This window comes from Pagrus pagrus (genome assembly GCF_965226575.1).
Source record: "Pagrus pagrus genome assembly, chromosome: 1".
Lineage (NCBI taxonomy): Eukaryota > Metazoa > Chordata > Actinopteri > Spariformes > Sparidae > Pagrus > Pagrus pagrus.
In genome coordinates, this window is record NC_140185.1 from 4,619,430 (window position 1) to 4,635,353 (window position 15,924).

The 15,924-nt window shown below is 40.6% G+C and overlaps 1 protein-coding gene across 8 annotated transcripts in view; it reads right to left on the reverse strand.

Annotated features, from left to right (window-relative positions):
- The window catches only part of znf536 (zinc finger protein 536), a 228,412-nt gene that overhangs the window by 135,892 nt on the left and 76,596 nt on the right, over nucleotides 1–15,924 (reverse strand). For all 8 annotated transcript variants that reach the window (XM_084349077.1, XM_084349074.1, XM_084349073.1 and 5 more), the window contains one exon: nucleotides 12,725–12,824. The gene's annotated coding sequence lies outside the window, so the exon portion shown is untranslated. The remainder of the gene's footprint in view (nucleotides 1–12,724; nucleotides 12,825–15,924) is intronic.

A 15,924-nucleotide genomic window follows, 5' to 3' on the forward strand; every position in this document is an offset into this window, starting at 1 on the left:
AGGATTCCCAGGAAGCTAAAAGACATAACAAAAAGACTAAGAGTATGAGATGTTCTTCAAGAGAGAATTGAGAAAATCTAATGTTGAGATAATTCACCTGAGAAAAAGAGAGAAAAAGTAAGAAAGTGACGTATGGTTTAGAGAAGGTGAAGGCTGTTGTTGATGGTTGGAACAGCAGGGGGGAGACAAAAAGAAAGAGGGAGAAAATAAGAAAAGGAGGGAGAGTAACAAAGCAATGAAAAGCCCAGTTCAGCTTTGAAATATGGCAAGCAAGGGTGCATGGGCAGAAAGGCATGAAAACAAAGTAAAAATAAATGGCTGAGGGGGCAAGCTTAAACAAAGATTTGACTTAAATTAAAGGGGTTAGTTGATGTGAGGAGCTCAGTTTTATAAAGTCGCAGGAAAAATGTTGCAGGAAATGTAGCTGTGTGTTGACACTTCATGCTTCCCTTTACAGAAAGAAAATCCAAACAGCATGCCTTTCACATCTATTGTCTCTATGTGCGTCAAGACAGCTCCCTCAAAAAGTCAATGTGATTTGCACCATCAGAGCAAAATAGACTAATTAATGTGTTTGGTTGTAATAACTTTATTAATATAACTATGACTAAGAATCAAAAATAAATCTGTTACCTTCACTGTGCTGCCAAATAAGGACACAAATATCTTTTAGATAAAGCACTCTATACACCATGTGTGTAGGTGCACAGCTCTGCAGTGAGCTAAACACAATTCCAACAAAGATTGAAGGCAGCAAGTAGTGCTGTAATTTTTAAAATATTTTTTCCCTACCTTCCTGGGGCCCAATGATTCTATTTGTTCTATAAGTTACAGGCGACAAAACTACAAGCCAGTGTCTACAATTCAAAACTGTGTTTCAACGTGTGTGTGTGTTTTTGTAAGTGTGAAACCACTGGATATCGGGACAATTTCCAGTAGAGTTCGTGGTGTCAAAAGCAGGTATATCAAGGCAAAATATGATGTTTACTTGCCGATGCAACACCTGTAGTCTCACCCTCTGTACAGTGGCTGCTAAAAGTGCAAAAAAAACAAAAAAAAAGTGAAAAGGCCCTCTTTCGAGCCAGCGTTTGTCTGTGCTAGGCTACTTTAGAAACATATGTTGGGACACTCACCACATGGTTCTAAAAGGCGGCCGGTGTGTAGACCAAAGCCTAAATGTGGCCTCCTTATACTAAAAAAGCCTGGTAAGCAAAGGAAAGTGCACCGACCCTAATGGCCAGTAAGTGCTGCCTGATCGTCGCAGTTCCCCCAGGTTTGAAAACTCCCATCTCCCATTGTCTCAGAGTGCACCCGAACGCATTGTCAGTTCCGCAGCAACCGGATACACGGAGAAGACAAAAACAGCTGCACGCCTGTGTCATCGCAGTCCCATCGTAACGCGTTGTTGGAAGCATTAGCATTACTAAAAAGGGAGCACACAAATGTCTGGATGAGCCAAAACTGCCCCGTGTTTACCAAACACGTTCCGGATCCAGAGAAGAGCTGTGCAACCCCAGTCTCTCATCCCTGCAGAAGGCGGTTTCCCCTCAGAAAACGCCCGCTTTAACCCATTTTCTTTGCCCACGTCGACTCTGTGGAGCTAAAGTGTTAGCTTTGCCGCTGTGTGAGCGTACTATAAGATGCATTCCTATCAAGGATCAGCCAAAGGTGATTCGAGCCTGAGTTTGTTCACTGGCCGCTGAGTGATAGGAAGGCGAGTATTGCGTCTCCACAGCTGTTTCTCCCTCTTTGCTACGCTCCGAGCGTTAGCTCTCTTTGTCTCTTTCTCTCTCCACTAGCATACACATATGTTCGGAGTGAATACACATAATCTTATGAGTGACTTGTTGTAGACTTATGGTTAATGACCTCGCTATAACAAACCGTTGTCCCATGGTCGCACCACCACCTTTTTTGGAACAGTGTCTTGTGTGTATTCAAGAGCATGGAGAACAATTTGCTAACATTAATATATTCTATTTAAATGTTTTGTGGTAATCGCTGGTTGTGATGGTCAGTGCTCAGACTCATTTCCTTCACTGTTCCTTTAATACTAAATATTTTACAAATATTTACATTTAAAGTGAACCCTTCTTTTCAGACTGTTTTCGGTCTGGTTATTTTCCCTGATTCCAGGGTGGTGCCTCGTTTTAATGATTTGATTATTATTTTTTATTAATTTTGATTAATTTGATTTTAATCACTACACTATCAATAATTATTATTTTCTAATAACCACACCTGCCCTACCACCAATTCCAACACTAAACCATAAATCCTACACATTGAACCTTTAAGAACATAGATTGATTGGCTTCCAAGTGGTGCACTGATGAGCTGAAGTAAATGTCTGACATCAGAACTTCGCCATTCAGCTGCCACTTATCTTTGTATTCATAAGCAATGGTGTTTGGAAACTGGCCAAACACTGAACCATTTTAAAAAGTACTAAAATATAAAAGAAATTTAAAAAAAACACGAGGTGGATTTGAACTACAGATTCAAGCTGTGTCTAATTCAGTCTTCTCCAATCTGAAGTCAGTGTCATTATGTCAGAAAACACAACATAATTGTCTTTCAGTTGACAAGAACTAAAAATACACAGACAATAGCTTTGAGATGAGCAGAGGCATAAAAAAATGAGAGAAAATGTTTTGTCCTTCAGCCATGTTTTCACTCCACTTTCCCACCCCATGCCAGTGACTGCAGAATAAACGGATATGTGAATTAAACCCCATTGTTTTAAAAAGATCTGCAGCTAAATTTAGGCCCTGTTCTTGTTCTCCCTCAATGTGAAAGAATGTGCCAGTTATGTTTGTATGTTTTATTTTCTTCCTCTCCTTTATCCCTTATTGTAATCTGGGGCTACATACATCTCGTGTTGTTTGAACAAGTGTGAGTGGTGTATCTGTGCATGTGTCAAGGCAAAGGAAAAAAAAAAACACATACACACACATATAGTTCAGCCAAGCGATTTTTGCAATTAGAAAAGACACAAAAATAATTATTCTGCAGCGCAGTCAGTCGACATATCCTGAGTCGATGATGCACGGATCACGTGTTTAATAAAAAAGGTTAATCAGTTGTTAATCAGAGGATTAATAACTTGTTATTTTCTTTACAAAACCATTAATATTATGCCATAAATATTTAATGTTGATAGGTCTTTTTTTTTTCTTTTTTGGTGGGAGAGACAGTGTGGGCGTGGGGGTGGGAGTGATATGTGCTTGGTGATGCAGGGCAGAGTGAGCAATATCCAGACATTAATGTGCATTAATCATGCTTTGGTGAAGACAAATAAATTCATTCATGTTTATTAATACAACCTTGGAGAAAACAATACTCTTTACATTATTCACTGAGTTATTAATAAAGGATTTATGAACAGGAGGACCACAGGACAGAGGCTGGGGATGAGGGAGAAAGAAAGGAAGAACAAAAAGGAGAAGAAATAGGGAAAAGAGGGCAGAAAAGGGAGGTCAAAGCCAGGAGCATAAGTTCATTAATGTTTGGGACTGAAAGGGCGCAATCGTTTAGGGAGGAGATGAAATGTGTGTATGCGTGCGTGAGAGCAGTCCACCACTGGAAAGCTTGGGGTTAAACATTTTCTGCCCTCACTCTTTCTCCTTAACAAATTACCCTGCCCGTTTGCTAATCAAAGCAAAACAAATATTGCTTTTCATTCGCTCGATTTGTTTGAATGAACATACAGACATTCCCAAAATACTCATTCCCAGCTCAAATGTAATTAAATTGTGCCTTTAGTGAAAACATGCAATGGTACTCCAATTAGTTGTGTTTTTGTCGTTGGGTAAAGACGGAGAATGGCAGTGGGTGCGCCCCGGGCACCTCGGGGTCCCGAAATAGTATGTCTTGGTGGGTGGGTGTGGGTGAGTGAGGGGTGGGGGTTTGTTAGACAATGTTTGGGTACACAAAGCTGACTGCAATGGCAGAAAAAAAGTCTTTGCAGAGTTGGTGGATGATTTACTTATCTGATGATCTTATATTTGTTGCGGTGTTACTGTCTTGATGACTGGTGATATGTAGGGTGCTTGAGATGAGAAACAACATTTTAACCATGAGTAACCTTGAAGTTATTCCTTCACATGACAGTGGACAGTAGAGACATGACAGGAAATGAGGGGAGAGGCAGCCTCCTTAACTCTCATGCATATGTGTTACAGGTGATTTGTAACAGTTCTGGAAACCATTGGCCAATGATGTTATTCTACCATCAAACAACAATGTTGATATTGCATGTTCGAAACAAGGTTTTTTTTATACATCCAACTTTTTATTTTGTACAATATTTGCACATGGCAATTATGTGATTAAGGTTAGAAAAAGATTGTGGTCACAGTAAATGAACTTAGGTGGCGGCTTATTATTATTGTTCTCATCTAGTGTGGTGCACAAAGCTTTGACTCTTTAGAACTTTCGAATAATGTTGAATATAATCAGCAATTACAGATGAAAAGCAACCACGCTCTATCCAACAGCTCAACATAGCTACTAAATCTGACTTTCTCTTTCCTCGCGAAGCAACGATCAGTTGAGAAACAGGGACAGCTGTCTAAGGTCTTGATTGGCTACTGAGCCAACCGCTCATAAATCCCATTGCTTTATTGGTCTTACGGTGAAGTCTTCTGTGTACTTATTTCATCCATTTGTAAAATAGTGTGTATTCCATAAATAATCACCAGTAATGAGGATATAAAGTGGGTAAAGACAAGTATTGGAACATTTAGAACTGTCTGGTAAGTTTGTAAAATAACATCATTTCACTGTATTGCAGCCTTTAAAACCAGGAAAAAGGGAAGACTGCCAGATCATGATATAATCCATATCCGCAATCTAAGACAAGACATAGTCTAAACAGAGACAATACAAAATAGACTCATCCCATACTGTAGGGTACAAATTCATTTAAAGTAATATTACTATGCTTAAAAGGTATATATATTAATTTGATAAACTAAAATATTACAATACAATATTTTTTTCTGTCTAGCTACATAACTGGATCAAGACATGTTGCATCAGCACTGAATGCTAGTTTGATTCCCAGCCAGATTCAAACAACTTGTCCTGTCTAGTTTCAATACCGACAATCAAATAAAAGCAAATGTCAAACAGCTATGTAGGAAAACAATGTAGGAAGAATAGTCACAAATACCTTTGTATATTTTCTGAAAATCACTTCAGTGCTTTTTTGTCAACGCTTTCACCGATGGCACCAGGATATCATACTAACATCAGTCAAAATGAGTGGTGGTCTGGAAGGTGTTTTGATCGAGATTGTGTCAATGTGTTGAACAGTAGTGAAGATGGGTTTTGTGTACTGGTGAATCCATCTTCTAATCATTGTCTTTCTCTCCTTCTCCATCTTAAATGCCCCCTTTTCTTTTTTCCTTTGTCTTAAGCTCCAAATTGTGTTTTTATTGAAGGCCTATATGGATCGCTCGGCAAAATGTCATCCGTCAAGCTGTCGATGAATCCATCCTCTCATTTAATGATTGGTCTACCTGATATGCATTTTACATGGCTCTATATACCTTTAATGGGAATCAATGGAAAGCAAATAACACTGGAAGCCAGTAAGCTGAATGTCTGACGGACGGCTGTGGACACCGGTTATTTGTCAATACACACAGCTCTGTTCTTAGCCGTGTGGCTTTATACTGTGTACGCCTGGATGAATGTGGCTGTAAAGGTGGCTCACTACGGGTTAGAGACTGGCTTACATATGAATCTGTACAGTCCCGCTGCTACATTCTGCCACTTGCTTTGTCTTCATAAACTAAAGAAGAGATTGAGTAAAAGAGACAGAAAGAGAGGAGAAGGTGGAAATGATGAGGGCAGAGAGAGAGAAAGACAATTAATGAAAGGAGAGGAGGAAGAGATGGAGAGCAGGAGGCTTAAAAAAAAAAGGATGAAAAAAAGCGGGCCGAGAAGGGAGAGGGAAGGGAGGGATGGCCATCGAACGTGGATTCAGTTAAATACTGATTTCATCATACGATTGAGGTGGGGGTGGGGGGGTGGGGGAGTGATGGTGGCTGTGGTTGTGGCAGCTCTAAAACACATAACTTTTTACGAAGTGAAAATCAAATATTAAAAATGACAGGCCTTATAAGTGTGCTGAGTGAGCTCGGGTCACGGAGGGAGGGAGGCGCGGGCGGCTTGTCAGCTACTATCTGTCAGGGCGAATTAGAAACAATCAGGGCCGAGTGAAAGGGAAGGTGATTGTTATTAAGCGGCGGGGCCCTGCGAGCGGGCGCCCCAGATGTGGCCGTGCATATAAAAGAACAGGAAGCCGGCAGTTTAATTCAGGAAGCTTGCCGAGGCGAGCGAGCAATGCCACAAAGGAGGAGAGGGAGGCGGCAGGCGCTGAGAGGGGGGACAAAGGATATGAGGGGGTTGGGGCTTCTTGTCACTAATATGCTGGAAGTTACTTTGATAACACATTAAGCCTTTTGTGGAATTGTGAAATGATGCACCTTCTTTTTCTTTCTTTTTTTTTTTTAAGTGTTTTCCTCCACTCATACGTCTCTGTCCATCCAACACGGGAAGTGGTGGGTCAGCCCAAAGAGAGGCCAATGGGAAGAATCATGGGTGCAATCTAGATAAGTCTACTTTAACACACACACACACACACACACACACACACACACACATAGGAGAGTGGGGTGGGGGAGTGACAGCCAAGCCCATATATCAATTACAACCTGATATCCTGGGAGGATGATGGGACGGAGAGAGAAACCTCTGTGCAGATGTGTGTGTGTGTGTGTGTGTGAGCTCCTGTTTGAGCGCCCAATCCCCCCGAACGTTCTTTAAATCTTTTTTTCTTTTTATAATCACCATTATAATAACCCTCTCCCCGAGCTGCTGTCGATGTTTGGTCTACGTGCACTGACTTGTGGACAAGCACATTGATGGACATGGACATGACTCGGTTTTGACTCTTTTGGTAGTCCTGTTATCTGTCAAGTTGCCCCCCTACCCCCACTAGAACTCCTCTGAGACTGGCATCAACGCCCACAGATCCCTATCAGGGAGAAGGGGAATGAGCGGGCCGCAGTGGGGATGTGAAGGGAGAGGGGGGTGGCTGGTTGATGTGTACAATATGTTAGTAAAGGGTGGGTGAGATATTTGAATGATAGGGAGTGACAGTAATCTACCAAGAGGCTGCATACTCAAAGGCACATTGGCTATTGTGAGACTTAAAAAACCACAACGCCACGCAAACTGAACAGGAAAAAAAGAGAAACTTAACTTGATGTCTTAATGTAATGTTTAATTTTGTTGATTGGATATCAAAGAAAGTCTGATCGCATAATTAGGAATAATAAAAACACAAGTACTAGTTTAACTAGATGCTTTATTTGACCATACGGCGAGCCAATCACCCCCTACCTCCGAGACAGAAAGTCAAGTGGATTCATTGCCTCTTAAATAGTTTCACTTAACACCAGTTACGTGAAATCAATGGGAAGTACAGACAGAAGAAAGAGCTGAAATGAAGGAGGTTGTTAAGATTTTTTTTCATATAGTGCTTCTGTCTTGGAGCGTGAAGGGCTTTGATTTCTATTTACTTTGTAGTGAGAGATATCGCAAGAAATTATCCCTCCCCTTAAGAGTCACTGATCATCCAATAGGTTGAAATAAAGCAGGCTTGTCACATGCTCCCTCTCTCTCTCTCTCTCTCTCGTCTTTATTGTGGTGATCAGTCGAACGCTCGCCTAACACAAGCCGTCTCTGGTTTCCACCTCCCAGGTTTTTCTCTCTATTGCCGCAGCTGATGTAGCGGAGGTTATATGGTGTTAAACACAGAGCTGCTAAACGTTCCCCAAGGTAATAACAGTGAGCGTATATACAGTACTGAGCTGTATGGTGACGGGAAGTTGCTGCCAAGTGTGGAAGAAACAGAGATGGAGAGAAGGAGGCGAGAGGCAGGGTGGAAGTAGAAAAAAAGGAAAGGAAATGAAATAATTATCAGACAGAGGTGAAAAAGAGAGAAATGAAAGGTATGATTAAGAGAGAGGTGGAAGGTGAAGTAACTGCTAAATCAGAGGTAAAAATAAAGACAACGAGAAGTGATACTGATTTTGCAATGTTGTGACAGTGTTACATGCTGGTTGGTGTGTGAGCACAGGTGCATGCACTGTGGTTGCAATTACATGGGTTTAAATCCAGCTTTCAGTCATCTCAGCCCTTTCATACACTAATACTGTACTTTCTCTTCTCGAAGAATTACTGGCTACTTAACAGTACCTAAGTTCCTGTGACGTACACATTTCAAGATAAATCTGAGTGGGAAATTCTTGACCATCAAAATGCTGGAAAAAGCTAGTGGACTTGATTTCAGAATTTTTTTTTGTGAAATACCTTAAATGTCACTAACTTTGTATTAAGCAATCTTCAACATTTTTAGCTTTTTGGAACCCATATCTGGATAAGGTTTGGTCAAGTTCGGGCAACTAAAACTGCTTGATAAGGGTTAAAGAAAGATTGTAATCAAGCTTAAATAAACCACTGCCCAGCCATCCACATCCACCTCCTCGTTTTTTATGAAGAAGAAGAAGAAGAAGAATATTTTGGATTCTGTAAAACAGCCGGTGTGTAAAAGCAAGACACGGCTTGTGCATCACAGTACATCACAGTGGTTAGTTGTCTGCCCTGTGAATGCATTTTGATTGCATGGGTGTTTTATAAATAATGTGCAAAGAATACTTGAATTCTTTGAGCTCCGCCTAGTGTGGTCTCACTCTTCTGTGAAAATAAACTTACCTAGGTACCAGCTTACATCAACTAAGCCATTAGCAAACTTAACATTTAATGATATAGAAATGTGTGGACAGTGTGTTTAGTGTTAGTATGTATGACACATATGTATTGTTTTATCATCATAAATAGATCTAGTAATATATCCCTGATGTCAAGTGAATGTGTTCCAACCTGTTGCAAATGCAAAGTCCGGTTAGACTTTTAAAATAAAGCTTGCTGACAAACATTTGCCATTTTAAGAGTTATGATGAACAAAGTGTAAAGTGTAAAATATGTGCTATTTTAAAGGTATTTGAAGAGAGGAAGTCAATGGCATATCAAGGAAGAAGAAAGTCAAATATGAAAAAAACAGACAATATGGATGCTGTGGGAGGTGGAAATTCTTCCCCTCCCCAATCCAATCGAACCCCCCTTTTTCGCCAGGAAGCCAAATCCAGGCCATGTCTAAGATTTCACAACGATTAGCGAGGGAGGGATGAGGAGGGATATAGAGATGTACTAGAGCAGCATTAGCCATTAATCACCAAGGAGGGAGGGAGAAGGAGAGACAGAGAGATGGAGAGAGGGAGTGATAAGAAGAGAGGACTGTCCTAGCATGGCTCAGCGTGGGACTTGTACTTTTGCTGTCTGGACCTCCAGGGGTCTTATGTTTGACTGCGGAAAGTGGCTCAGTAGCAGTAGAGAAGTTTCCTAATCTTAGACCATTGGAAAGGGAATTTATGCAACATAAAAACGAATGGTATCAATTTATGACCAAAATCTAAGACATTTCTGTGTGCATGGTGTATTTTGCAAAAGAATGGCATTTAGTCATGTTTACAATTGAACAGAATGTAAAGTTTACATTGCTGAGTATCTTATCTGTAATGACAGCTGGCGTTTAAGTTTCTAATCTGGATGGATGACAATGCTGGATATTGCTACTCTATATCTACAGTATTCCTTTTTTGTTCCTCATCAACATGCAACTCAACTGTTCTGTACATCTTGGTTTCCTCATTTTCAAAAAGAGTCAAACTAATACAAATTGCTAACTCCAAATGTCTGCTTACGTGTTAGGCTTCCAGTTCTTTGGAAACATTCATTGTCACCTGTCAAAATGACTGTTACTCTAAAGTAACACTTTTGTTATCTTGCAGGAGGTTCAGTGTCAACCCAAACTACACATAACAATGTTCACAGAGTGTCCTCCTGGAATTAAAATGTGATGTCTGTGTGCTGTTCTAACACCTTTCAAAAGACTTGATAAATCTTCTTAAACCATCGTACAAACATCTAACCTTGTTTTTTTCTTTTTTGAACATTTAACAGATTAAACATCCTAACTTACAAAATAGTTTGTGACTTCCAAAACTGCTACAAAACAGATCATTGTCATATCTGCCATAACTACTTAGGGTTTTGTTAGACACAAAAACTACTTGGTTACGGTTCAATGCGTTTTTAACTAGTTATGAAAATGTAAATTGAATACTGATGCCTTTATATATCCTACATAAGCTAACAATACCATTTCTATACAGTTATTATAGTTATTCTTAATGACTGTCGTGGGTGGGTTCCCTGTGAAATCATATTACAAGGGAATGTTGATAGCTATAGCTTTCTCGACAACATTACTGTTACTGAGCAACTGAATCTGTTAGGTGTAGGCTTACATATAAGCTACCTAGCTGGTACCATGCATCACTTGAAACGTCAGAAAGACGGACTCTAGGAAAGATGTTACATTTTAGTCGCAAATGAAAACTGGGTTAACATCAAAACCCAACCGTGGCTAGACGTCACCCTCCAACACTGGAGAGATGTTGGAAAGATGAATGTTGAATTTTGGTGACTTAACACCATTATGACATTTAGCAGACGTCATGTTTTAGTCACCACACGTCACGACTAATGTTGGTATTCTGCATCAAAATGACAGGCGTGAGATGTCTGGAAGACATTATTCAATACCATGACTTAAGACCAACCAAAAAACAATGTCAGATTTTGTCAGTATTCTATGTCAACTTGATGACGTCACAACCTACATTCAACCAAGTATCAACTTCTAATAACGCTGGTGGCCAGCTGGGTTGGTTAATGAACGGCACCAAAACAAATGTTACTTTGTTTCACTGTCATCATTTTACAGTTATTGATCGCCACAAATAGATATATTAACACATCGCTATGCATCCTGCAAACAGCTGTGTAAAAAATAAAAATAGTGTTAAAAATATGTTCAGCGTTTCTTTCACTTCCAAAAACAAATGCATGCACTAGCCTTCTTTAGACACAACGCAGTGGTGCTTATACCGCTTTTATTCACAGGGGCCGCCAATTCAACAAAAAATGGAAGTTCCTTATAGTTGCTTTAAAGTGCTGTTGCCAAGGTTGAGAAAAGACCTTTAAGCTAAACTAAATGAAGGTGGATTTAGGTGTTTGAACAGAGAGCAATACTGCAGTTTTTTCCAGTGAGGCTAGTCTCCAACAGCAAAATGTTCTTTCAATACTAAATAAATTAAAATATTAAAATATCACAAAAAGACAAACAGTTTTCATGAAAAGTAAAAAACATTATGTAATCAGCTTAGAATGTTGCTGCAATGAATATCGGTGAGATCAGTGCAGGGAGTACAGTGCACTGAAATGTTTTCAACATTAACACAGGATACTGTATCATCATCATTTGGATGTTAGCCTACTGGACTGCTTGCACATACTCCAATGTTTGATCTAGACCTTCATATAAGTGAAGAAGTTTCGCTGGAAAACAGCTTCCACTTATGTGTGGTGTGATCATTACTACCAGCCTCGTCATGTGCTACTGTGAAGCAGACATAAAGGTGTAACCCCCCCACGCTCATCACTGTGGTGGGAGGCAAGGTGAAACAGGGTGACCATAAAACCAGAATGGCCGTCACTTAGTGTTCCCTGCATCCCTTACTATCTCCCCCACCCCTGCCCCCGCTCCCTACACCCATTCCTCTCTTCTTATTTTTTTTATTTTTTTATTTTTTTTCTGTACTATGAATAAATTTAGTCTGTCCCGGACATGAAAATGTCAAATACCTAAAATACACCTAGGCTAAATAGCATATTAATTTTTAATGCCTGCTCATCCTATGCTGCTATTCTCATATCAGGCCTGTCTGCCAACAGCTGTTGCTGGCTCTCTGGCTGGGAATTTATCGTCCATCTCACTAAAGGAGGGGAGAGAGGGAGAGAATAAAAAAAGAGATGGGAGACATTGTTCAGAAGACAAGGAAAAGGGGAGGGACAGATCTGTGTTTTCATGGATCCCTACCTTGCATTTATATCACCTACACCTCACAACTTTCTTACTTTGATATACGAGTGGGATTCAATTACACTAATGCCAAACATAAATTGTTCAAGATTTCTTCCTTTTTCCCCTTCGTGTTACAGCGCAAGCCTCCTCATACATAAAAGAGAAATAAGGAGCAGAGTGGTGACATTGACGCTGGAGGTAGTGACATTGGGGAGAGCGGCAGAGGGAGACGAGATGCACTGAAGCAATGTGCCAGTGTGGGTGTTGAATGCCACCCATGTGCGTTTTTAGGTGGCATGTGGTGGATGATTATCATAGATTATCACAATCCAGATTGTTACAAGTTCTGTCGGCGCACATAGCAGCAGTGTACTGTAGCTGTGTGACTGTCTGTGTGTTTGCGTGTGTGTGTGTGTGTGTGTGTGTGTGTGTGTGTGTTTTAGTTTAAGACAGAGTGCCTTTGGGGATAAGACTAAATGGTGAGTGAATGACGAACAGTTGGAGTGTGTGAGTGTATGTGTGCATTTACTTGTGTGTATGTGTCTTGTTCTTTTATCATTACAGTGTGGGAAGAAACTATCATACAGGGTTTGGAAAAATGGGCAAAATCTTCAAATGAAGACATTTTGCTGCTAAGGGATGAACTGTGTGAGTGCTCACCTTAACACTCCAACTGCATACTGGAGTGCAACCTGTCTGTTGGGATCAAGTGGCCTCTCACTGTCACTCCTGACTGACTACTGCTTGCTGGAATGGCCACCTAGAGAGAGAAACAGAGGAGGGGCGATTAGAAGAGGAGGTGATAGTGAAATATAGACCTGAGGAAGATGGACAGGGGATACAGCATGAAGAGGAAGACAGTGATGGGTGGAAAGGAAGAAGAAGATGAGGTGGGGAGGGGTTGATGTCAAGATGAAAATCTAACAAATTCAGCGAGCGGTGCTGCAGAGGTCAAGGGAACGCAGCCGAAAAAGGTTAAAGATGAAATCAAAGCCAGCGCGCTGCGGTGCCCGGAGGCACAGCTGAAAATCTATCCCTCCAGGGCAAGGCCACCGCTGACGCGAGGCAGACAAGAAGCTAAATACTGCACGCCACTCGGGGATCTTTCATTTTCAACCGATCAATAAGGGCTTATATTTATCAGGGCCTCCGAGCAGCTGCCACGTCTGACAACCTCCACTTCATTTTTGCACTCCTCCTCTGCTCTTTTTTCCTCCTCCTCTTCTTTTCCCCCTCCTCCTCCTCACGCTAAATTGAGACCCATCGACCATGAAAAGGGGCAGAGACCCTGGATTGCCATTAACCCCCCTCGTGTCACTAGACTGTCTAACACACACACACACTCACACACACTCACACACACACACACAAAATGCCCTGGAGACACAATTCTGCTAAAGGTCTGTCTCCCCCTGCTTTAAGGAAACATGCCTTATCATTATGGCCTTGGCAAAGACACCACCACCTCTTCATGCCTTTTGTTTCACAAGCTGCCCATGCCACCCAAGTCACACCCTCTGTCTTACACACACATGCACAGAGACAAACAAACATGGAGACACACACTGCCCTGACACAACCTGATTTCACTTTTAATTTCTCCCATTTAGTACATGTCGTGGTTGCCAAATTTATTTCAAATAACAAAAATATCAAATCCCAAATTACCACTATAAATCTGAGGAGCATTATGATAAGCGGAAGATTGGGTTTAGGGGTCTGAGTTAAAATAACTGGCTGTCTAATCATCTGCACAACAATATTTGCTGTGAGGCATTCTAAATAGATTATCGCTAGTCCATCTGTGTCATCATTGATTTATAAGGCATTAAGCTGCTTGGGGAAGAGAGAGGGCCTTGCCTTCTCTGCTGTTAAAGGGGCTTCTTGTCGAAATCAGGGGCACGGCAATGGAACAACTGTGGCACTCGTCTAACCTCCCCTTTAATCGTCATGCAAGAGGAAGTGAAAATAGGACGGGCGTATCTCGGGTTTTTTTCTCAAAAAGGGAAGTATGAATCCAAATTTTCTGCATCTCTTTTTGTTTGGCGATACAAAGAGAATGGGAGGAGGGGAGGAAGTACAGGAAAAAAACACACAGAGAGAAACAAATAGCACACACAAACACACATGCACATACACACATGCAGAAAAAAAAACAAGGGACATCATTAACATATGAATGCCATATGCAAATGGTAGGGAGAGAGCAGATGTTGTTGCATTTAATTGACCTATATGTGAATTGCATCCAAACCTTTCAGTGTGTTTTCTGGGCCCACTGAGTACAGTTTTGACTGGCTTTCTAGTACCACTCAACATATGAGCACGGAGCACAGCCATTTTAGCAGTGTTTAAACATAAAGAGGGAGAAGACTGAAGATAGAGTAGAATAGAATAGAATAGAAAAGAATAGAATAGAATAGAATAGAATAGAATACTAGGGAGAAGAGTGTCGACTGAAAGATTATGAAAACATATGAATTGTCCCTGGTTCTTTTTCCGTCCCTGATGACGTCTTTACCAAAACTGAATAATAACAAGTGGTGATGGAGAGTATGTACAATCACTAAGGTACTCTATTAAGAAAAGAAGAGAAAGAGTTGGTAATAACTTTGAAAATTCACATTTCATGTAAAGATCCCATGATGAGCCAAGAAAATAGAGATATTATTAAAGACTAAACACCCAAGCATGTATTGAAGGTGCTATATGTAAGAATTTTAGTTTAAAACCTTCAAATATTAACTACCTGGCCTGGCTTTCCTCTTCACCGGCCTTCCCTTCTACTATTTATTATTCTCAATCAACTGGGTTAAAGGTTCCTTATCTATCAACCTTTTCTAAATGTGTCAAGCCAGCAGCTATATATACCACTTTCCCTGGTTGTACTTCACTATTAAGGTTGTTTTTTTGTTACACTCTATTTTTTATCTGTTTATATTTTTCCTCAGGCTAGGGGAAAGTCCTCAAACGGTGTTATTACAAATAAAAAAACAATGTATAGGCATAGGCTATCCACCATTTATTCAATTTGGTTTTCTTCCCAAAATGTAAGCAAGGCATGCTGGGAAATGTATTTGTCCAATGGCCTGGCCTGCCCCCTGTTGCGTTAACAATCTAGAGACGTGCATCAACAACAGCGAGATCAGCTGAAAATGTCAAAATGTAAAGGAGGAGCTGAAAAGCTTGGAGAGAAAAGGAAGCAGGCATTAGAGGCTCAGGCTTCCAAATACAAAAAAATCGACAGACTGTGTGGCCATCGTGATCCTCAAGTGTTGCAGTGTTGATTTGGAGGAGCACAAGAAGCGGTAAGATCTTTGTTTAATTAATTATAGGCTATGTGTTCGGTTAAAATGTTCTTGATCTTACAGAACGTATTTTGCAAGTTTCCTTTTCAGCGCCTCATGAAGTGTGTCCTGGAATACAGGTGCACTTTCCAAACTTTCCATTCCAAAACCAGACTTGACGTTCAGAATCACCTGTCATCATAAGACTAGCAACCAGCAAGTACTACGCTGCTGAAGCTAGTGGGCTATGCTATGTCCTTCAGAGTCTGTAAGCCTACAGTATGTATTTAAGAAGGGCAATGTATGAATAAAGACAATTCTTAAGGCTAAAATAACAAATAGCTAAAATAGTGAAAACTGAAAAAGTTATAATAATATAACAAAGGAAGTCATGATTCTCATAACTTCAGTCCTGGCTGATTTGGTGACATCTGTGGTTACTAGTGGTGACATCAGCAGTGTGTTTTAACACCAATACAAGTTTGGGCAGCCCTGTCTCCTTGTAATTATTAAATATGGCCAAGCAATGTTTTGGAGGAAAAACTATTGCTGAAGGGGTCGCTGGCTATGTTT